This window comes from Choloepus didactylus, chromosome 12 (genome assembly GCF_015220235.1).
Source record: "Choloepus didactylus isolate mChoDid1 chromosome 12, mChoDid1.pri, whole genome shotgun sequence".
NCBI lineage: Eukaryota > Metazoa > Chordata > Mammalia > Pilosa > Megalonychidae > Choloepus > Choloepus didactylus.
Window position 1 is genome coordinate 38,046,509 of NC_051318.1, and position 24,974 is coordinate 38,071,482.

Consider the following 24,974-nt stretch of genomic DNA (forward strand, 5'->3'; position numbering starts at 1 on the left):
TTTCTCACATCAAAGCACGCTAAAACCCAACAGTATTTTAACTGATATCTTGAATCACCTTACCACTGCTGCTTCCCATTAACCATTAACCATTAACTTGGAAAAATATCATTCACTGGAACTTCACTTTATATTGTCTTCAGGGTCCATGTCTCCAAGCTTTATATAACAATTTTTATCATAATTGAGCATTTTCTATATTCTAACACTTTATTATGTAATTTACACGCATTATCTCATTCTCAAAATAATCTATGTGCAAGGTATCAATATTAGCCCCATTTTATAGATGAAGAGACTGAGGCTCAGAGCAGTTCTGTCACTTGCCCAAGCTCACTCAGCCAAGAGGTGCCCAAGTCAGGGTTCAAATTCTGGCCTTTGTGACAGCCAAACTCCTACAGCTACACCAGGCTCTGTATTGTTATAGCTGTGCCGGCAGGGGGCACACTGAGAATATCCAATCACAGATCTCCTTGATTATATTGAAGGATGAGTTAGAGTGAAACCTGCTCCTCTTATGAGCTGCAGACTTTTAGAGTGAAACCTGCTCCTCTTATGAGCTGCAGACTTAAGACATTTGGTTTTACTCTACTGTAATCTCAAAAGATCCCAACAGTGACCACTTCTCATATTTTCTGGTTCTTTAGTACTTGCTTTTCACACTATGCTCTTAGCCCACCATCACCAGCAGCAGCACCCGGGAACCTGTTAGAAATGCAGCTCTCAGGCCCACTCATGACCTAAGGAATCAAAACCTGCATTTTACAATTCCTGGGTGATTCCCATGCACAGTGACCTTTGAGAAGCCCTGTTTATTTAATACTGGTAGTTTGGTTTCAGTTAGTTAAACAATCTGTTTTCCTTGTCCCACTCTTCCTTCCTGCTACCACCAAAAAGTTCCTTTGAGGCTTGGTAGAGAAATCAGCCCACAACATTTGTGACCTCCAGAGGAGGTGGGGTGCATGAACCCAGCAGTTCCCACCCTATTCGTAGCCTCAGGTCAGTGTTCCTCCAGGAGGGTGGAGAGGGCTGGCATCCCGGTGGCAGGGCCATCAGAGTGGAAGAAGGAAAAGCAATTCTTTGACCTGCTCCATGCTCCCCAGGCAGGGAGCTGGCCTCCGGGGCACTGGGAGGGCTGACAGGCTCTGCAGACAGGGCTCTGTGTGTCAGGGGTCCTCGGGCTCAAACACAGACCAGTGGCACAGAGCGGAGATCGCCTGGACCTCCAGGGACACCCCACGTTTATCAGTGAGGACACAGCTCCCCTCCACCCACTGTAGCATGAGGAAAACAGCTTGTGATCTTGTTCTTCAGCATCCTCCTAACTTCTGGCAGCTCTGAGTCACGAGAGCTTTTGTTTGATACCACATCTGGCTTATTCCAATGAGACCTCCAGACCTCCAAAGGGCTTTGAAGATTCAGAAGCCACAGGAGCGGAACCTGTCGGGTTGCTCTTCTGCTGCCCCTGGAACAAACAGCCGTGGTCTTCTAGGTGCTGAAGTCCTGGAGCACAGTGAGGGGCCCTGAGAGCGTCCTACTTCTGTGGGAACCCAGGGACGGGCCCCAAGCAGGGGCCTCTGTACCAGGCGACGGTCCTGTCCTCAGTGCTGAGTCAAGGAAAGGGTTTCCCTTAACAGTTTCTGTTTCATAGGTGACTCCTAAGAAGCTCTGCAGCACTCGTCAGCACAGGACAGAGCGAGAAGGGAGGGGCGGGCTGTCTGTTACGGACCCAGTTTAACATGCTTTCCCCAGCTGTGCTGTTGCGGCTGCCCAGGAACGGGCCCAGGGGTCCTTCCCCAAGTCATGCCTCCCAGCAGGGACAGTGAGTCCCAGCTGCCCCCTGCTGTTCAGCCTGAATTTTAGTCTTCTTTACTTTGGATCTTTGCTTTGGTTTGCAAACCTGGAGAATTCTTTTTTCTTTTTTTCTCCTTTCTTTTTTCAAAAAGGAATTTTTAATACATACCATCTGCTCCTAAAAGCCACACCCCATGTGTGTCCAGTGGGTGTTTAAGAAGGCCCTACAGTGGGCAAAGCAAGGAATGTGACAGTCTCATCACCTGGTCTGCCACTCGGCCTCCTCTCCCACCTGAAAACTTGCCTCCACACCTGGCCTCTCTCCATGTATTCTCAACAAGCAGCCACAGGGATCCCTTAAAAACTTCTCTCAGTTTATATATATGCGTGTGTGCACGTGCGTACCAACACATACATATACACCCTTCCCTCAAAGAGCTTACAAAACAGATGAAATGAGAAGAAACATAAGAAACAGAATCTGTAGCTCAGGGTAGTGGCCCCCAAACCAAAAGCAGTGACCAGTGTGGGGCACGGCAGGAAGACACACGTGCAGCACAGCAGGCTGGAGTGAAGTCCAGGAGGGTACCTCAGGCAAGTGAAGCTTCATGAGAAATGAAAAGGAGATTTAAGGGCAAATCGCCTACAGATGGGAGAGGACAGGTGGCGATGCAGTAAAAGCACCTGGGGAGAAGAAACGCACTCTGATGGAAACACGTGCATCTCATACTCAACTCATCTGTGGTGTGGATCAGTGGCAAGACTGCTGGACCGAATCAGAACAGTAAGCTTGGCTCTTAATTCTGTAACTGACCTTGGGCGAGTAGCTGCAAGAGCCAAAGTTATCCCCCATAAAATAGAGACAGTGCTTCCTTCCCAGGACTGGGTGATACGTGTGCAGATATCAGTAGCTTACTGTAAGCACTTACTCTGTGCTATGCGTGCAACACATGCTGACTGAGCACCAGGCACTGCTCCAGACACTTGAGATACATCAAAGAAGAAAAAGAGCCAATGCCCTGCTTTCATGCATGTTTACAGTCTAGCAAAGGCATTCAGACCCTAAACAATAAATGTGATAAATAAGGAAATTATATTAAGTTATATACTATATTAGAAGGTGTTAGGTGCTGTGGATACAAACAATAGAGCAGGGAAAGGGGGTGCAATGTTTAAAAGGATGGTCAAGGGAAGCCTCAGTGAGAAGGTAGCATTTAAGCAAACACAAAGGAAGTGAGGGAAGAAGTCATGGGGCTACTGGAGACAGAGTTTACCAGCTGAGTGAGGAACAGCCATGCAGAGGCCCAAGGTGGAGCATATGTGGTACCCTCAGGGGACAGTAAGGAGGTCGGCCTGGCTGGGGCAGAGGGAGTGAGGGGACAGGAGTGAGAGCCAAGGGCAGAAAGGGGAAGGGGAAGGTGTAGTTCACATGTGGCTTTGAAGGCTGTGGGAAGGACTTCAGCTTTAATACTAAGACAAGTGGTCATCACAGAGTTCTGAGCAGAAAAGTCCCTATCAATATACTGCTGTCTTGGAAGGATCCTCTGGCTGCTGTATTGAGAATAAATTGAAAGGGGCCACACATGGAAGCAGGTTTCCAGGTGAGAGAGGAGGGGGGCTCAGATCAGGGGGAGAGCAGTGAAGTGGTGGGAAGTGGGCAGGATTCCCGGTGCACTTTGAAAGTAGAGCTAGCAGGTTTTCCTGATGAGCAGAATGCAGGAGACAAGAGGAAAAAGGTGTCACTTTCGGTATGGCCCTGTTCCGGTTTGCTAATGCTGCCTTTAAGCAAAATACCAGAAATGGATTGGCTTTTATAAAGGGGGGTTATTTGGTTACAAAGTTACAGTCTTACGTATGGCCATGCAAATGTCCAAACAGAGGCATCAACAGGAGGGTACCTTCACTGAAGAACACCGATGGCGTCTGGAAAAGCTCTATTAGCCGAGAAGGCACGTGGTGGGCGTCTGCTACCTCCCAGGTTGTGTTTCAAAAACGGCATTCTCCAAAATGTCTCTTTAAGCTGTCGTTAACATCAGGGGTCTGCAACTCCAAGCACGTCTAAGCATCAGTGTCAGCAAGCGTCTGGGTCTGGGTGGCTCTTTTTAAAGCACTCCAGTAAAACTAATCAAGACCCAGGCTGAATGGGCAGGGCCACACTTCCATGGAAACTGTCAATCAAGAGGTCACACCCTAATCAAAGGTGTCACTCAGTTGGGTGGGTCACATCTCCATGGAAACAACCTAATCCCAATGTCCCAAGAGATTGGATTAAAAGATCATGGCTTTTTCTTAGGGGACAAAATATCCAAACTGGCATAGGCCCTATTCCAAGTGCTGTAAATTACCTTATCTCATTTAATACTCTTCAAGAGCCCTCTGATGTAAGGATAAGCCTCACCCCCATATTACAGATGAGGCACACAGGGGTTAAGCAACTTGCCCAAGATCCAACAACGAGTAAGGAGAAAAACACAAGCACCTGGCTGTATCACGCCTCTGTCCCTCACACAACAAGAGTGCCCACACCCGGGGAGGAAGCACCCAGCGTTTGCACCTAACAGAGAGAGAGAGAAGTGACTGAAGCAGTCGTTGATTCGAAAGAGGAGCCACAGTTGGGAACTAGGAAATCTGAATTTCCATCTGCTTTCTCAGTTACCAGGTCTAGGTATAAACTTCCAGTCCCTAAAAGATGGCAAGATTTAGCTGCGAGAAAGAGCGAGAGCTCTCTATTCTCTCTCAGCTCACCTTCGTCATTCTAACTGCTTGATGGGTTTCCTACAAAGGTCTTGAGGACGCTTCCTATCCCTCGCTACCCTTATAGCTGAGAGAGAAGCATCCCTCACCTTGAACTTGAGGGAGCGAGTTTCAACTAACCCAGCCCACGGTGAACTGTACATCATTTCAGGGAATAGTATAGAGTAGTGGATGAAATGCAGATTTTAGAATCCAAGATTTGGGTTTCAGTCCCTATTTCACCTCTTAGGAGCTGAGTGATTATGGGCAAATTATTAAAATTTGGAGCCTCAGAGGTGTGGCATGAATTTAACATGAGGTGGCCAACTGCACAGTTTGTCCAGGAATGAAGGGGTTCTCAGGACACAAGACTTTCCATTTCAAGACCGGGACAATTTGGTAACCCTAATTTAATGAGACGACACGTATAAAGTCCTGGGCTTGGAAGAGTGCATGGCCTGTGATAAGTACTCTAGAGATGCACGCATTTCATTCCATCAATAACAAATATTTGTTCAGCAACTACTATCTGCTAACTAGTGTTTTGTATACTGGGGATACAAAATAGATGAGCCCTGGCCTCATGGAATTTACAGGCATACAGGCTGAATGCCCACCGGGTTAATGGTGGTGGCTGTGCCTAAGTGAGGGCAAGTTCTGGAAGGGTCAGGCTCTGTGAAGGTGACCCTTAGGCGCCTCTCAGCTGCCCCTCTAGCAGAAGCTGCTCAACTGCAGTAACCTCAGACACTTCCTGTTCCTAAAAAGTGGGAGTCTGAGAAGCTGAATACCACCAGGGCCTGGTCAAATGACCGCAGGTGTTTTGCCAAGTGGTTCTGAGCAAGCCCAGCTGCCCCTGAACTTTTCTTTTGACTGAGTCATTGCCATCTGCTCATTTGGAAATGCTCCTGCATGGCCACTAGATGACAGAAGAGCTCATTCTTGGGAAAGTGACAACAAAAGGCTTTTGTAAACGTCAGAAAATGTCTTACTAGGAATTTTTCATAAGCACATATGTGAAGGTCTCATCAGATACTGATTATTTATATTTCTAGAAGTTGAACTCTTGGGACTGGCAATGGTGGGCCAACTTCTAATCTTTCTGGGTCTCAGATAACAACAAATTCCAGCAGGGGTCACTGGTTCCTAAGGTTGGCAAAAGGCAGAGAGGGGAAGCAACCAGTTTATCTGCATTGGGAGAAATGGGGAGAAAGGAAAAGAAACACACATTTATAAGGCACTTTCTACATGCCAGGGTTTGCATTATTTTACATATATCCTCGTTCATTCATTCAACAAATATTTATTAAGCACCTACTATTTTCCAGGCATTGTTTTAGGTCAGAAAAACTAATAAATGACCATATAATGTCAGATAAGTGCTATGAAGAAAAAATAGAGTAAGGGGATAGAGAGTGATGGGGGCTGGAAATTTTGATGGCCAGGGAGGGCCTCTCTGAGGAGATGACATTTGAGCAAAGGCCTGCAAATACCTGGGGGAAGACTATTCTGGAAGGGGTCCTAACATGGGCAAAGGCCCTGAGATGGGAATGTGGTTGGTGTGTTTGAGGAACAGCAGAGGCCCTGTAACTGGAATGCAGTGAGCAAGGGATGAGGTCTAGAGGGGACTCGGGCTGGTGATGGAGGGTCTTGTGGGCCCTGATGAGAACCTTGGGTTTTATTCCATGTGTGACGGAAAGCTATTAGAGCTTCAGTTCTCAGACAAATGCCTGGGCCTCACCTGCGGCAACTTGAACCAGACTCTCTGTTTGTTTTCTAAATTCTATGAAAATTCAATTTTAGAATTTTCTAATAAGCAGCCATGGTTGAAAACCACAGCATTTGAGATTGTGTGTGAAAGCACAATAGAAACTGTAAAAACACAGTGCAACCACTGTGATTAAAGATACTCAATATGTGCCTTATTTGAACGACTACTTTAGATCTAGTAAGTGCATGGAGACATAGGATAAGTCATTGAAGACAACTATTTAAAACTGAATTTTCACTTGGAACCTCTGCTTCCCACCAACCTGGATGAAACTTCACTGGGAAAAATGTAATTTCTAAGCATCACGTATCACTTAGAAGCTATGGTAACTAACATAATAAATATGGTGATATAGCTAAAATACGGACATGTTCGTGTTCCTGTATATTTTCCAAGTGTATTTAGGCATAAACATCTCTAAAGCAAGGTTTGGATTTCCTCTGGGCTATTTTTAATAAAAAAGTGTAATAAGATGCTGGTGGCCGTATCTCGGTAAACTGCAAAACGCTTCTCACATCCTTTCCTTTCCCCCTGAGCTTTTGCTCTTATGTGACCTGCTGGAAGAATCTATGAAAATGAAAAATGTTAGTTAATTTGAACCAACACGTGCCTGCTTTGCTTTGGAAAAAAATAAGGTTTGTGGGTCCAGTAGGTTGAATTATGTACACCAGCAAACTCATGTTCTTAGTTTTAATTTTGCATCCCTGTGAGTGTGAGCCATATATAAGTAAGACCTTTGGAAGATGTTATTTTTAGTTAAGATGTAGCCAAATGAAGCAGGGTGGGCCTTAATCCAGATTACTGGAGGCCTTATAAAAAGAAGAATCCAGAAGCCAGGGTCAGAGAAGGCCACAGGGAAAAGCCAGAAGTCAGCAGAACCTGAGGAGCAGAGAGAGGAGAGGACACTGCCATGACATGGGGCAGGGCTTCAAGCCAAGGAACCCCAAGGATTGCAGCAAGCCAGCACCAGAAATCTACCAACCCTGGGAAGATGCAAACCTTCTCACCTCCGAAACTGCAAGACTAATTCCCATTGTTGAGCCAAAGCCAGTTTGTGGTCATTGTGACAGCAGTTCAGGCAAACCAAGACAGGGGATCTCTGGAATATCCTCACGAGTACCTGGAAGCCCTGGCACAGACATGCATTGTATTTAGATCACTTTCCCAAGAAAGGTATGATGGCCAAGGCCTCCTCAGAGATATATCAGCACATCCATACAGAGGAACTATGAATAGTACATATAAATCTGCTGCTTGGAGCCCATTTTGTTTCAAAATAAATTGTGATGGGATTCTTTCATGGACTGAGATGAAAGTAAATTTTCACCATGGTCCCTCTCTCTCTGCCCTGGAAAGATTACCAACAGGTAGGAATGTTCCCTCCATTTGCTGGAATTCCTTCCAGGAGTTCTGCAGAACCCTGCAAGCGCCCCCCTCACTTTCCTGGACTACTCCCCCTCCCATCTTCCCAGTGCCTCCCACCCCCCAATGCTGAACAAGTTACATCAGACCCAGACCCAGGAAGCTTCTGAAGTTGTTTCCTACTTTCTGGCCAAAGGTTGAAATCCATGGGGACAAAAGTCAAATTTGGGTGTGACATTTAATAGAGACTAAAGTGCATATGAAGCCTTTTGGCTGGCCTCTGGACATTTTATCTCTTTGCAATAAAAAAGAGCAATCAAAGGGTGGCAGACACTAAAACAATGTGGTACTGGCAGTAGAGATAGGAAAACAGCTCTGTGCTTAGCCCTTCCTTTGTTCTTCCCCACAGTGCCTGACAGTAAATGGTGGTGCTAGGTTTTCAGATCACAGGTCCCTTAATCAATAGTTTTGCAGGATTGTATGCAGACCAGCTTGTCATCTATGACCTCAAGTTTATTTTATAAAATAGAGTCATACAGTTATCTTTTCCCACTAAAGCTTTGAGAGAAAAAAGTATTCCACTCCCATTTGAACAGAAATGTTCATCCAAACCCAATCATTTTGAATACTCTGTCCTAATATAACATATTTTTAAAAATTAGTTTTGTAATCAAATCGATACATGCACGAAGGGAAACGTCAAAGATCTTAACAAGACTTATTTTGAAAAATAGCAATCCTCCATCCTCCACCCCCCAACCCCCACTTAACACTCCCTAGAGGCCACTACTTTGAATTGTTTCATCAGATTGGTTATCACTCAATAGCATGCTTATATAACTACTTGTTGGTTTTCCATTAGAAATTTTTTTATATTAACTTCCTACTATAGAAGGTGAAAATTTAACTCTCTTTTACACACACTCTGTCATCCACACCCCCTGTAAAACCCAGGGCCTCTTCCACCCAATACAGCTATATAATGATTTTAGTTAGATTATTATTCGCTCTTACATCATTGTGATTGTGTAAATGTTATTTTTACATAAGCCATGTAGTATACTGTGAAAGATTTTTCCTCCTTGGATAATGCCATAGTTTGTCTGACTTGCAGTTAATCATTGTTTTTTTTCAATTTGCTTACTTTTCCCAAATCTCCCTCAATTGCATAAATTTCCTTTCAATATAATCAAATATGGTGTGTTCTATCAGTGTCATCATCTTGCAGAAGTTTCTTCTGGAATTTTCTGAAGAACTCCAATCTAGAGGCTGCACAACTGACTTCTAGAAAAATCCTTTAAAATTCGTCTTGGGGATCCTCTTTGGGGGGAGCTCCCCTTCACCTCCCTACTTTGCTACCTCCTGTATCTTTTATCCCACATCATCTTTATTTATTCTTTTGGGGAGGGGCACTTTCCTATAGTAACTTCCTAAGAAATGGAACATGGGAAATAAAACTTTTCTGGATCTTGAATGTTTGAAATGTTTTTCTACCCTCCCATTTGTTTGACATTTGGCTCTGTATAGAATTCTAGTTGGAAGCCATTTACCTCAGAATTTTTGAAAGCATCACTTAATTGTCTTTCAGCTTTCAATGTTGCAATTGAAAAGTCCAAGCCATTCTAATTATTAATCTGTTGTATCAGAATGTTCTTTCTGAAGCTTGTAAGTATCATCTTTTGGTCTCTAGTATTTTGAAATTACGTGATGATGTATCCTGGTGTGAGTTCATTCTATCATTGCGCTGGCCACTCAGTGGACTCTTTCAATCTGGGAGTTCAGATCCTTTGATTCTAGGACATTTTCATGAATTTTTTTTCCTCCTTCCATTTTCTTTGCTCTCTGTAGAATTCACATGATTTAAGTTTTGGAACTCCTTGACTGACATCTTAATTTTCTTATCATTTCTCTTCTACTTATTTTTTTCTTTTCATTCTTTTTTTGGAGATTTCCTCAACTTATTTTCTGAGTCTGACACATATTTTTTTTTTAATTTCTCTCATCCTTTTTTTTTTTAACCAAAAGGGTCTTTTTAATTTTCTGAATTACTTTTTATAGTGTCCAGCTTGTATTTAATGACTGCAGCATCTTTGTAACTTTTAGATTACTAACATAGGGGTTTTTTGTTGTTGTTTTCTTCCCCTTATATAGCCTCTGTTTCTTCCAAGTTGACTTTTTTCTAGTTAGCTTCCTTTTTAGTACATTTTTCAAATGGTGGATTTACTCAAAAGTCTTCTGATTTTTGCCTGTCTGCTCATAGTTGAGAGTAGGGAGTCTGAAAAGCTGACTGGAAACTCTGTGCATATTACGGTGGTCTTCATTATGGGGAAATTGGGTGAAAACATTTTGTTGCAGAAACCCAGAAGTGGCGTTCTTAGATCGTTTTTCCCTTCAGCTGATTGAGTTCCCTGGAGAGGATGGTTCCACTCTCCCGACTGGAGGGTAAAGGCCAGCGAGCCTGAGAGCTGAGTGTGGGAGGAGGATCTTAGCAGTCAGTGGGTACACTTTCATTTAACTCTTTTGTTGTCATCTAGTACCTCCCCCTCAATTGTGCCAGCTGTCTACATGGCGATGACCCTTGGCTTTACTCTCATCAGAGACTAAACCACCTATCTCCTGAGGGGGTGGGGAACAGGAGGGAGGAGGGATATAAGCACCTAATTCCCACTGGTTTCTCACCTACACCCATCCTTCCTGAGGTACCCGGTGCTGCCAGTTCCTGAGAGTGTGTGTGTATGTGTGTGTGTAATGTGTAATGTGTAATTGGAGTTGTTTTACAGCTTTCCTTACTGCCAGCTTTGGATTCAGCTTTCCAATGTCAGCTAAGTTACTTACCACTCATCCATCTGCTTTTCAGCTTCCAAAATCATCACTATTCTCTCCAATTTTTCCTCTTTGTGGGTTTACAGATTTTAAAATATCTTTCATCTTCTCATTTTAGTGTGTTTAAGGGGGACATCGTTTGAGGAAATTGGGAAATCAAGTGTTCCAGTTTGCTAATGCTGCCGGAATGCAAAATACCAGAAATGGATTGACTTTTATAAAGGAGGTTTACTTGGTTACAAAGTTACAGTCTTAAGGCCATAAAGTGTCCAAGGTAAGCCATCAACAATAGGGTACCTTCACTGGAGAAGGGCCATTGGCATCTGGAAAACCTCTGTTAGTTGGGAAGGCACAGGATGTGGCTGGCATCTGCTCCAGGGTTCTGGTTTCAAGATGGCTTTCTCCCAGGATGTTTCTCTCTAGGTGTTTCTTCTAGGCAAACTTCGGACTAGCAAAAATCTGCTTTCAATGGCCATCTCCAAAATGTGTCTCTCAGCTGCAGCTCTGAGGTCCTTCTGTTTGTGAGCCCCTTTATATAAGACTCCAGGGAACTAATCAAGGCCCAAGTTGAATGGGTGGGGACACACCTCCAAGGAAACATTCAGTCAGAGGTCACACCCTAACCAACGGTGTCACTCACAGTTGGGTGGGTCTCAGCTCCATGGAAACAACCTAATCCCAATATGTCACAAGACTGTATTAGAAGATCATGGCTCTTTCTTGGGGGACATAATATATCTAAACTGGCACATCAAGTATGAGAGCAATTTGAAGAAGGTAAGGTAGGAAGAAGGACTAGTGGAGGGAGATTTAAGGGCATAAGAACCTGGAAAAAGAGATAGTGTATCAATCAGGTCCACAGCAGAAAACAAACAACAACAAAAAAGGGAACACACAAATGGGGTAAATGAGCAGAATCTACTGAAGGAACCCTAACAAGAGTGTGGGCAAGGCTGATGGAAAACAACACGTGATGATTACACACCTGGGATCTAGTAGCAACCTAACCAGTGCTAGACTTGATGGGCAAGAGGAGTGGGCAATTACTGAAACCCAGAAAGAGAGAGGCCTTTGGCATAGGAGAGAGCTGTGGTATTTGATAGCACGATGAGGCTAACCCAAGGCAACATGGAAGGGAGTAGACACCCGGACTTTGCTCTCCTTCTGCCTTCCACTGGCTGTCACCCAACCTGAAGCCAGAGGGCAAAGGAGTCTGTTGATGGAGTCTGTTGATAGGATTCATGCAGACCAGCCTCCTGGGGCAGGGAGCAGAGTAGAGATGGTTGGAGTATGGATCTGGAAGGGCCAATGGAAAATATCCAGCTGGGCACTACGAGGGAATGTGATTTTAGCTAGAACCTTCTTACAGAACCAGTCAATAAGCAGGGCATGTTTTCTTCAGGGTAAGGTACCTAAGAGAGAAAGAACCAAGTGATGTGAGCAATACTGGATCTTAGCCACATTTCAGTTTGTCTATTTGAGCAGGATTCTTCAGATTGCCGTAGTATCTTATACTCTAAACCGCTAAAACAGTGTGGAAATGACTTGAAGGAGGGGATAGTGAAGAGAATTGAAGATAAAAGCCATAGATATCACCAGCGCTAACAGTGGATGTTACTACGTTTTCCGCTTTGTCTCCCCAACTTCTCACAAAACGTACTGTCCCATGACCAATTACTTCCAGAGAAATGTGTTCATCAGATTTTCTTGTCCCTGCTAACTAGCTGGTGTTAATTCACTTGTTGGTTTCTCCAGGTAGACTGCATCTTAAGGAGTCATGATAAGAATTTTAGTAAAGGCTGTTAATGTTAAACCTTGGGGGAGGGCGGGAGCTTGAGGGGAGAGTGTGTGTTGGGCTGGGAAACCATGTCTCAGATTCCACCTGGCTTCTCTCTACGGCTCATGTGGGCCTTGCCTGAGTTTTTTCCTGCCTCTGGAATAGACTATTACACACAGCGCCTTGTTCTTCACAACTCAGCACTCTCCTTGCATTTTAGATGTGGGCTTAAAAACAAATAAACAAAAACAGGCTAGGATATTATCATGAAAATTATTCAGACACTTTTATTATGGCCTAAAAGGCAGGACTTTTAATATCCAAAGGAAATACTGAGAATTTAAAAATATACCTTAGAATAAACAAAAAAAACAAAAGCCAGTTAAAAACTCTGCAGGTCGCTGTGTCTTCCATCAGTTTTGATCTATGAATCAAACATGTCCAAGGACAGAGGACTCAGACTTTTCATAATGGTTCTGATACAGAACACAACCATCAATCACTATCCCTTTTTGAATAAGTAGGGCTTTCAATTCTCATTAAATTGAAAAAAAGGAAGAAATAGTGGCATCCATGAGAAATGTAAAATGTTTTTCAATTAAAAGATATATTTGAGGGAGAGAATTTTTATTTATAGGTGATAGCCATATTAGTCAAATTAATGAATCTGTGTTCAATAGATGTCCAATAAATCATATTTCCATATTGTAAGAATTTTTCAGAACTTCCTCACCTTCTGACTTGTACATATTAAGATGGTTGGAACTGAGATTTTATGACCAAATTAAGATGAAAGATCACTATTACAAAACAGAAACAATTGAAATAATGACAATTGCTACCATTTACTGAGCACTTATCATGCCTGACTCCACATGCATTAACTCATTTAATCTTCACAGCAGCCCTATGAGATTGACTAAAGATGCTATTTTTATCTTCCAAGGCTATTTGCTATACAAATATCCTTGAAAAGATAGTCTGGAACAAAGGCAGCCAGTGCTTCTGCTCACAGATGTCCAAAAATGTGAGCAATCCGAAGACAATTGTCTCCCAACAGATAATAAAACATATTATATGATCTCTATAATTAAAACATGGAATATGGTGGATGAAAAGACAAACAAATGGAATGGAATAGAAAGATCAAAATAGAACCACATTCTATGGGAATTTAGAATTTAAGAATATGGGCTTTTCAACAAATGGTGATAGGAAAATAAGGTAATCATCTGAGGGAAAATTATGTCAAATTATGTCACACTGTCCTCAGAGTAAATTCCAAATGAAGCAAAGATTTCAATATTTTAAATGAAACTATATTGGATTATACACGCCAAAGTAATAATTATACAAGCCATACTCAGAAAGCAGTGATAATTGTACAAACCATACTCAGAAATTTAGCTTTATCTGCAACTTTCTAGTTCTTTAGATGGCTTAAAAATGTAGAAGGAATGGTAGATTTAGAACACCGACATTTTGAAGCATCATAGTAATAATTGATTAAGGCTAGAGTTTTCAATGGATACTAAAACCTTTGGGTTAAATTTGGATGGGGTACAGGCCATTTAAATATTTCAAGTTATTTTTTTCACAGATAATTTATTTGCAAAGGGGAGAACATGAGAACTTGGCAGAGGAGCAAACTGGAGGATATTATCTTAACTGAGTGATCCAAGTTATCATCACCAGCGATGGAACAAGCTGACATCACATGTGTCCTAATGCAATGCACTGGAAAAGATCCAATATCATTTATATAGAAATCCTGCCAAAAACAAATAACCTGATTCTAATCAAGAGGAAACTTGATTGCAATCATGAGGAAACAGTCAAAGCCAAAATGGAGGAATTCTAAAAGTAAAGTGGCCTGTACTCTTCAAAAATGCCAGTGTCATTTAAGAAAAAACTTAAGGCTGGAGAACTGGTCCTGATTAAAGGAAAGTAAAAAGACATAAAAGTAAAATAAAAGGCATGATCCTTGATTGGATCCTGGATCAGAAAAAAAAAAGTTGCTATAAGGGATATTACTGGACAAATGGTTAGATAATAGAATAGTATTATTAAATTTCCTGACTTCGATTAATTGTACTGTAGCTATGTAAGGGAATGTCTTTGTTCTTATAGGATATCATGAAAGAGACCTTGAGAGAAGAGAGGGAGAGAAAGCAAATGTGTAAAAATGGTTAAAAATTGTTAAATTCAGGTGAAGGGTATATGAAGTTCATTGTACTATTGAAACTTTTCTGATGTTTAAGATTCTTTTCAGAATATAAAGTTTAAATTAAAAAAAGAAAACATCATAAGCACTGTAAATTTTTTTAACAAGCATTAACAAAATGGGCTTTGGAAAGACAGATATAGAAGGATTTCCATTTCATTTAGTTATACGGTAATATTTTTTAGCACATACTCCACTATTCTAGATATATATTCAAGAGGAAGTAAGATATTATAGCAGTACACAGTCTACTCTCCTTGCTCTGTGACCCAGTAGCTGTCTTCTTGGGGTCCTCACTTCCTATTAACTGATATAATCAGCTATCAAGGCAAGGCCAGGTATTATCTGACGGTGCAAGAGCTATTTTTTGAGATGCCAGTATCTGTGATACGTTTTCCTCCTTTATCTGTTTATTCCAAAGATTTATTCTACTTCGGTTTATTTTGCCTTAAAGCTCTGATGAAGTATATTTCTATACTCATCAATATGGCTACTAGGCCACTGTTAGAGGGTGTTCAATTGTGCTAAGTCAGGAGCAGAACCAACTAACCAACAGCTACAGGAAGGGAGTATGCAGTGGAGTCTCAGGGTTAGGCTCTGGGGAAGCAGGAGATGGGTAATTCTTATACGAAAACCTGAGAGTGGGCAATGGGGGCCCAGCTGTGATGAGCTCAGGGTTTCAAGGACAGACTTTGCATCCCTTTAAGACTGAGGGGAGAGTAGGAAGACGGCAGATTAGGAGAGATGGCAAAAAAAGTCTCCATGAAAAATACTAGGTAAAAGAGAGAAAGTGCTCCAGAATACCAGTTCCAGAGACGCACCAGCTGGTCATGGTCTGCTAAATCCACAGGGGCCATGCACTTGGTGAAACCAAGAGTTTGCATTCTGAAATGAGTGAGTGAGCCTACTGGAGAACTGGCAGCCATGCCGCGGTCGGGAGAAACCAGGGGTTGATGTTCAGAGACAGATTAGTTTAAAAACCCAAAAGCGGCTTTGGCTCCGGCAGTGAGAGCCGCATGACTCAGAGCGGCTGGAATTCCTTCCCACCAATAGTGCACACGCCTCAGTATCTGGCATGGACAATAGCCTTTTGCACACCCGCAGCTAACTGTCCCAGAGCTAGGAAGGTGGAGGTCTGCAGAAAGGGGGAAATTACCACGCCCCATAAAGCCATTTTTACAGCGGGCTGGCAACGCCCCAAACAGATGCAGTGGCCCAGTGCTTCCCTTGAGGACTGCGCTCACCTGTGACATTGCACTGTCTTCCCCCTGCAGAGGCCCTGGGAGACAGGACCCACAAAGAAGTCCCAGGGACCATACACCAATACCAGGGACTTGTGGGTCTGTGGCAAAGACAGACTGTGGGGAGACTGAACCGAAAGTTTGGACTCCTACAACAGCGATAAGCCTCTAGGAACACCTGTGAGATTTGATTATTAAAGCTGTCCTTCTTTCCAAACCGTTCAAACACATACCCTGCATTCAGGATGGGCAGCACAAACTACACGCAGAAATTTTGTGCACCAATTGGACACCCACAAGATTCAGACCTCCACTCATCACATAGACAAAGTTGGGGAGAACTGGCTTGAGGGGAGTAGGTGGCTCTCGGATGCCACCTGCTGGTTAGTTAGAGAAAGTGCACTCCACCAAGCTGTAGATCTGACAAATTAAAGATAATTGTTCAAATAAGTCTATGTATCCTAAAAGAACCCTATCAAGATAAGCAAATGCCAGAAGCCAAAAACAACAGAAAATTTTAAAGTATATGAAGAAACCAGAAGATATGGATAACCCAAAACCAAACACCCGAATCAAAAGATCAGAGGAGACACAGTACTTGGAGCAATTAATCAGAGAACTAATGACAAACAACCAGATCATGGCACAGGGTATAAAGGACATGAAGAAGTCCTTAGAGGAGCATGAAGAAGAATTTGCAAGAGCAAATAAAAAAATGGACAATCTTATGGAAATAAAAGAAACTGTCAATCAAATTAAAAAGATTCTGGATACTCACAGTACTAGACTGGAGGAAGCTGAGCAGTGAATCAGTGAGCTCGAAGAGGACAGAATGGAGAGTGAAAGAACAAAAGAAAGAATGGGGAAAAAATTGAAAAAATCTAAATGGATCTCAGGGATATGGACAACATAAAATGCACAAATATAAGAATCATTGGTGTTCCAGAAGGGGAAGAGAAGGGTAAAGGTCTAGGAAGAGTATTCAAAGACATTGTTGGGGAAAACTTCCCAAACCTTCTAAACAACATAAATATACAAATCATAGATGCCCAATGAACTCCAAACAGAAGAAATCCAAATAAACCCACTCCCAGACATATTCTGATCATATTGTCAAATGCTAAGATGCGGGACACTGATTACGTGCTTCAACTTGGCGGGCCTGGGCTGGGGGACCTGATCAGCCCCTGGGGAGGGTGGTGGGCACAGGCGACAGCGCCCTCCGCAGCCCCCCGGGCCTGGGAAAGTGAGGCCGGAGGCAGGCCCCATTTCCTCACCCAAAATAACACTGTTAGGGGAGGCTTGCCGGAGGGAACCGCCTTTTCCCCACCCCCTTATCTTGCCCGGACACTCCCCGTTGCCAGTGCAACTCCCATTACCACCAGTGCGCATACATTGTTGCCAGACACCGTTACCGGAGCAACTCTCGCCCCTTTTCAATCAACCTCCGCGCCCTCTCAGAACCAATCCAAGCCTTTAACCTCTACAGCTACCCCGCCCTCTAAACGCCCGATATAAGCTTGTACTCTCCCCTAATAAAGCTCTCTCTCTCTTGGCTTCTTCACCCTAAAAGAACCGTGTCCCGCTTGTTCCTTTCTCGCCGCCCTCCATACTTTGCACGCCACCCCGCCGGGGACCTGGCCAAGTCCCCCGCCTCGCCCTCGCCTCCGGGAAAGAGCCCCCGCCGCCGGTACCCTCCAAGCAATCCTGAGAGCCTAGGATTTAGCAACCGGCCGCCACCCCCCCCCCCCCCGACGAATCAACTGCGACCGCACTAAGAGAAGGAGCAAGTTCTAATAGCAGCAAGAGAGAAGCAATTCACCACTTACAAGGGAAACAGCATAAGGCTAAGCAGTGACTACTCAGTGGCCACCATGGAGGCGAGAACAATGGCATGGCATATTTAAAATTCTGAGAGAGAAAAACTGCCAACCAAGAATTCTTTATCCAGCAAAGCTCTCCTTCAAATTTGAGGCAGAGTTTAAATTTTTCACAGACAAACAAATGCTGAGAGAATTTCCTAACAAGAGACCTGCCCTACTTGAGATACTAAAGGGAGCCCTATCGACAGAGAAACAAAGACAGGAGAGAGAGGCATGAAGAAAGGTTTAGTACTAAAGAGATTCAGTATGGATATGTTAAAGGACATTAAGAGAGAGAGGGGGAAAAATATATCCAACAAACATAAGCCAAAGGATAGGATGGTTGATTCCAGAAATGCTTTCACAGTAATAATATTGAATGTAAATGGATTAAACTCCCCAATTAAAACATATAGATTGGCAGAATGGATTTAAAGAATCTGAACCATCAATATGTTGCATTCAAGAGACTCATCTTAGACACAGGGGCACAAAGAAATTGAAAGCGAAAGGATGGAAAAAAAATATTTCATGCAACCTACAGCCAAAGAAAGCAGGAATAGCAATATTAATCTCAGATAAAATAGACTTTAAATGCAAGGATGTTATGAGAGACAAAGAAGGCCACTACATAGTAATAAAAGGGACAATTCAACAAGAAGAAATAACAATCATAAATGTTTATGCACCCAATCAAGTTTCCCCAAAATACATGAGACAAACATTGGCAAAACTAAAGGAAGCAATAGAAGTTTCCACAATAATTGTGGGAGACTTCAGTACGTCACTCTCTCCTATAGATAGATCAATCAGACAGAAGACCAATAAGGAAACTGAAAACCTAAACAATCTGATAAATGAATTTGAATTAACAGACATATATAGAACATTATATCCCAAATCAACAGAATACACATTCTTCTCTAGTGCTCACAGAGCTTTCTTCAGAATAGATCATATGCTGGGCCATAAAACAAGCTTCAATAAACTTAAAAAAAATTGAAATTATTCAAAGCACATTCTCTGATCACAATGGAATAAAATTAGAAGTCATTAACCATCAGAGACTTAGAAAATTCAAAATTACCTGGAGTTTAAGCAGCACACTCCTAAACAATCAGTGAGTTAAAGAAGAAATAGCAAGAGAAATTGCTAAATATATAGAGACAAATGAATATGAGAACACAACATATCAAAACCTATGGGATGCAGCAAAAGCAGTACTGGGGGAAATTTTTAGCTCTAAATGCATACATTAAAAAGGAAGAAAGAGCTAAAATCGAAGAACTAATGGAGCAACTGAAGAAGCTAGAAAACGAACAGCAAACTAATCCTAAACCAAGTAGAAGAAAAGAAATAACAAGGATTAAAGCAGAAATAAATGACATAGAGAACCAAAAAAAAGTAGAGAGAATAAATAAAACCAAAAGTTGATTCTTTGAGAAGATCAACAAGATTGACAAGCCCCTAGCTAGACTGACAAAATAAAAAAGAGAGAAGACCCAAATAAACAAAATAATGAATGACAGAGGCAACATTACTGTGGATCCTGAAGAAATTTTAAAAATTATAAGAGGATACTATGAACAACTGTATGCCAACAAACTAGTTAATGTAGAGGAAATGGACAATTTCTTGGAAACACATGAACAACCCAGACTGACCAGAGAAGAAATAGAAGACCTCAGCCAACCAATCACAAGCAAAGTGATCCAATCAGTCATCAAAAATCTTCCCACAAATAAAAGCCCAGGGCACGATGGCTTCACAGGGGAATTCTACCAAACTTTCCAGAAAGAACTGACACCAATCTTACTTAAACTCTTTCAAAACATTGAGGGAAATGGAACACTACTTAACACATTTTATGAAGCTAGCATCACTCTAATACCAAAACCAGGCAAAGATGCTACAAGAAAGGAAAACTACAGGCCGGTCTCCCTAACGAATAGAGGTGCAAACATTCTCAACAAAATACTTGCAAATCAAATCCAAAAACACATTAAAAAAATCATACACCATGACCAAGTGGGGTTCATTCCTGACATGCAAGATGGTTCAACATAAGAAAATCAATCAATGTATTACAACACATTTAACAAATCAAAAGGGAAAAATCAGATGATCATCTCAATAGATGCTGAAAAAGCATTTGACAAAATCCAACATTCCTTCTTGATAAAAACACTTCAAAAGGTAGGAATTGAAGGAAACTTCCTCAATATGCTAAAGAGCATATATGGAAAACCCATAGCCAGCATAGTACTCAATGGAGAGAGACTGAAAGCCTTCCCTCTAAGATCAGGAATGAGACAAGGATGCCCACTGTCACCACTGTTAGTCAACATTGTGCTAGAAGTTCTAGCCAGGGCAATCTGGCAAGACAAAGAAACAAAAGGCATCCAAATTGGAAAGGAAGAAGTAAAACTGTCATTATTTGCAGATGTTATAATCTTATATCTGGAAAACCCTGAGAAATCAATGAGACAGCTACTAGAGCTAAAACAAATTTAGCAAAGTAGTGGAATACAAGATTAATGCACATAAGTCACTAATGTTCCTATACACTAGAAATAACCAAACTGAAGAGACACTCAAAAAAAGATATCATTTTCAATAGCAATAAAAAATAAAGTACCTAGGAATAAACTTAACCAAAGATGTAAAAGACCTATATAAAGAAAACTACATAACTTGACTAAAAGAAATAGAAAGGGACCTTACAAGATGGAAAAATAGTCCATGTTCATGGATAGGAAGACTAAATGTCATTAAGATGTCAATTCTACTCAAACTCATCTACAGATTCAATGCAATCCCAATCAAAATTCTAACAACCTACTTTGCAGACTTGGAAAAGCTAATTATCAAATTTATCTGGAGAGGGAAGATGCCTCAAATTGCTAAAAATATTCTAAAAAAGAAAAACAAAGTGGGAGTATTTACACTCCCTGACTTTGAAACTTATTATAAAGCCACAGTAGTCAAAACAGCATGGTACTGCTACAAAGATAGACATATTGATCAATGGAATCAAATTGAGAATTCAGAGATAAACCCCCAGATCTATGGTCAACTTATCTTTGGTAAGACACCCAAAACCACTGAACTGGGATATAACAGTCTTTTCAACAAATGGGGCTGGGAGAACTGGATATCCATATCCAAAAAGAATGAAAGAGGACCCCTACCTCACACCCTACACAAAAATTAACTCAAAATGGATTAAAGACCTCAACATAAAAGACAGTACCATAAAACTCCTAGAAGATAATGTAGGGAAACATCTTCAGGACCTTGTATTAGGAGGTCATTTCCTTGACCTTACACCCAAAGCACAAGCAACAAAAGAAAAAATAGATAAACGGGAACTCCTCAAACTTACAAGCTTCTGTATATCAAAGGAATTTGTCAAAAAGGTGAAGAGGCAGCCAACTCAATGGGAAAAAATATTTGGAAACCATATATCTTACAAAAGACTGATATCTTGCATAAAAATAAAGAAATCCTACAACTCTGACAATAGTACAGACAGCCCAATTATAAAATGGGCAAAAGATATGAAAAGACAGTTCTCTGAAGAGGAAATACAAATGACCGAAAAACACATGAAAAAATGTTCAGCTTCACTAGCTATTAGAGAGATGCAAATTAAGACCACATTGAGACACCATCTCACACCGATTATAATGGCTGCCATTAAACAAACAGGTAACTACAAATGCTGGAGAGGATGTGGAAAAACTGGAACTCTTATTCATTGTTAGTGGGACTGTAAATGGTACAACCACTCTGGAAGACAGTCTGGCAGTTCCTTAGAAAACGAGATAAAGCATTCCCCTTTGATCCAGCAATCGCACTTCTTGGTATATACCCAGAAGATCTGAAAGCAGTGACACGAACAGATATCTGCATGCCAATGTTCATAGAAGCAATATTCACAATTGCCAAGAGATGGAAACAACCCAAATGTCCTTCAACAGATGAGTGGATAAATAAAATGTGGTATATGTCACACAATGGAATACTACGCTGCAGTAAGAAGGAACGATGTTGTGAAACATATGACAACATGGATGAACCTTGAAGACATAATGCTGAGCAAAATAAGCCAGGCACAAAAAGAGAAGTACTATATGTTACCACTAATGTGAACACTGAAAATTATAAAATAAATGGTTTATAATGTAGAATGTAAGGGACCTAGTGATAGATTGCAATTAGTGAAGGGGAAATGATAATCTAATAAGAATAGATAAGTTATCATGGGCAAATTTTACATTCTGGGAATGTTCAGGAATGATTATGGTTTGTTAAGTTCTGGTGGGTATGGTAGGAACAAGGTCACAAAAATGTAGTTATCTTAGGTTATCTGTTTTTCTTATTCCTTTCCTGGGTTATAGTCTGTATATTTTCTTGGGGTAGAATAGGAACATGTTGGAAGTAATGTAGTTATTCTAGGATATTTTTTTCTTATTCCTTTGTTTTGGTTTTGTTTGAAATGGTTTCTTATTGTCTGTTTTTTTAATTTTTTTATAAAGTGAATTGAAAAAAAATACAATGGAAAAACAATATGCAGAGCCCCCCTGAGGAGCTGAGGGAAAATGCAGAGGTGTTGGAGTTCCTCACCTGGATTGTTGCTGATGTTCTCACAAACATTAGGACTGGCAGTTTTATGTGCCAAGCCCTCTATCACAGGACTTACCCTTATGAAGCTAGTTACTGCAAAGGAGAGGCTTAACCTGCTTATAATTGTGCCTAAGAGTCTCCCCCTGAGTACTTCTTTGTTGCTGAGATGTGGCCCTCTCTCTCTCTAAGCTACCTCAGCAGGTGATCTCACTGCCCTCCCCCCTACATGGGACCTGAATCCCAGGGGTGTAAAACTCCCTGGCAATGCAGGATATGACTCCCAGGGATGAATCTGGACCTGGCAACGTGGGATTGTGAACATCATCTTGACCAAAGGGGCATGTGAAATGAAAAGAAATAAAGCTTCACTGGCTGAGAGATTTCAAATGGAGTCAAGAAGTCACTCTGGTGGGCATTCTTATGCACTCTATAGATAACCCTTTTTAGGTTTTAATGTATTGGAATAGTGAGAAGTAAATACCTGAAATTTTCAAACTTCAACCCAGTAGCCTTGACTCTTGAAGACGATTGTGTAACAATGTGGCTTACAAGGGGTGACAGTGTGATTGTGAAAACCTTGTGAATCGCACTCCATTTACCCACTGGATGGATGGATGAGTAGAAAAATGGGGCCAAAAACTAAAGGAAAAATGGGGGGGGGGTACAATTTGGGTGTTCTTTTTTTACTCTTTTTTTTAATTCTTATTTTTACTTTTTCTGGTACAAGGATAATGTTAAAAAAATAGATGGGGTGATGAATGAACAACTATATGATGGTAATGTGATCAATTGATTGCATATTTTGGATGATTGTATGGTGTGTGAATATATCTTAATAACAAAAAGAAAAAGTGGAGGGAAAAAAAAAAAAGACTGAGGGGACAGGGCAAGATTCCAGTGCTGAGGAACCAAGGCCTCAGGGCAAAAGAACCCAAAGGGGGTCGGGACAAGATGAGGGTCCAGGTGTTAAAATGCTAGAACCAAACAGTGTGTTGGTCTCAACAAAGAAATGGAGCTTCTTGGACAAGGAAGGGAAACTCAGTGTAGGGTGAGCCGCGAGGCCAATGTTCTCACAAGCTCTGGAGCCCACAGTCTCTTCAGCTGTTTCAGTTACCTTTTGACCTTTGTCTTCATAATCCCCCTCTCATCCCCCACCCCACCCCACTTCCCATAGACCAGTCATTTAGAACCAAGTAGATGCAGCTTAAGGGTCCTGGGTGGCTAGAGGGGTATTGAATATTTATTTTGCCTGGGTGGGAACAACTGAATGTTAAAATCAATATTTAGCTAATGTCAAAGTCAAATATAATCATCAAAGAATAAACTTGTAGGCTACAAAACTAAATCCAAAATTTCACCAAAAATTTTATTTAATTATTATTGCAATGGTATTAAAATTTTAGAAGTCAATTTTTAAAATTTGATACTTCAATGAGAAAAAATAATTTCTCTTGTGGTCACCAAACTACAACTTTATGATATTAAATGGTGACTCATCTTCAACTGAAATTGATGGGGGAGCAAAGGTAAAGTATTAGGTTGACTATGTTGTCACCAATTGTTAAGTTTCCCTTCCTCTCCAGTGATAACTGACACAGGTAAAGATATAACTGTTCTTCAACCCCTTAACTTAGTGATTTTCTCAGTGGTGATGATGCACATTAATTGAAGAAATCTCAAAGACAGAGACCAGTGCATCACTTAAAGAACAGGCTTTCTGAGTATTTTCATTACACGTTGGTGCAGAATATTTGCTCATATTTGAGAATGAGTATTCAGACATGATAATAAATCTGAAAGGCATACCTTGTGGATATTCCTGGCTTCATGACCATGGTAACCTCTGTGCATAAGCCATAAAAGGCTAAGAAGTTGGAATTCTAAAGCCAAATCACAGATTTGGGCCAATCAAGGCCAAAGCAAAACCTCAGTGCAGCCTCATCTGCTACCAGATAGTTTCAAAAAAGGTTTCACAGACTTTCTACCGATGTGAAAACCCTGAACAGTCTTCAGGAAGGTGAGCTATAATCAAATTCAGACCACATGTCAGGTGATGTCTCGGGCCCCTGGAGACTGCAGGGTCCACTGCTTGACTTATTTGTTCTTCTCTCTGTAGGGACAAACAGAGGCAGAATCTGACCTGCATCCACAACATCTAGAGCAGTTCAGAATCAGAGGAGGCCATCAACAAATTTTTGAGTGAGTGAATGATTGAATGAACAAATGAATGAATGTTCAGTAGACTGGCTGTATTGATATTTTACCTAAAACAAGAACAGCATTTATCTTCCTTGATGACATTGGGTAGTGACCTTCGTGGAGTCATGGACTTTGATCGTAAGACTGATTAGAGACCTTTTTGACAAATGATAGCTTTGTTAGAAACCTATCATAGTTGCCTGGGGCTTCTAGGGTTTGTTTTAGAAATAGCAGGATGCCAACTCCAGAAATCCTAGAAGCAATAGAGAGGACGGGGCTGAATTTCCAGGAAGGACAAGATTGGAAAAAGACTATTTTAGGGAAGAGGAGAAAACATCTGTGTGTAACAATTGTGATATTCCGGCAGGTCCGTGTTCTCTTTTGGTTGAAGCTTCAGCTCCCCTGAGTCACCCTTCAGAGCACAGCGGCTTAAATTGCTTGTTGAATGGTGCTGACTCACCAACTGACACTTGTTTTTGCTCTTTATTTTCCATTATAGAAACCTTATCTCATGAGTCAGGATCAGAGACAAAAATGTGAGAATCGTGGAGTGGAGGTGGGT

At 41.5% G+C, this 24,974-nt stretch overlaps 1 pseudogene; it reads left to right on the plus strand.

The window, feature by feature from the left end:
- Positions 1-1,383: 1,383 nt before the first annotated feature.
- LOC119506815 overlaps positions 1,384-24,974 on the plus strand; it is a 48,408-nt pseudogene continuing 24,817 nt past the window's right edge.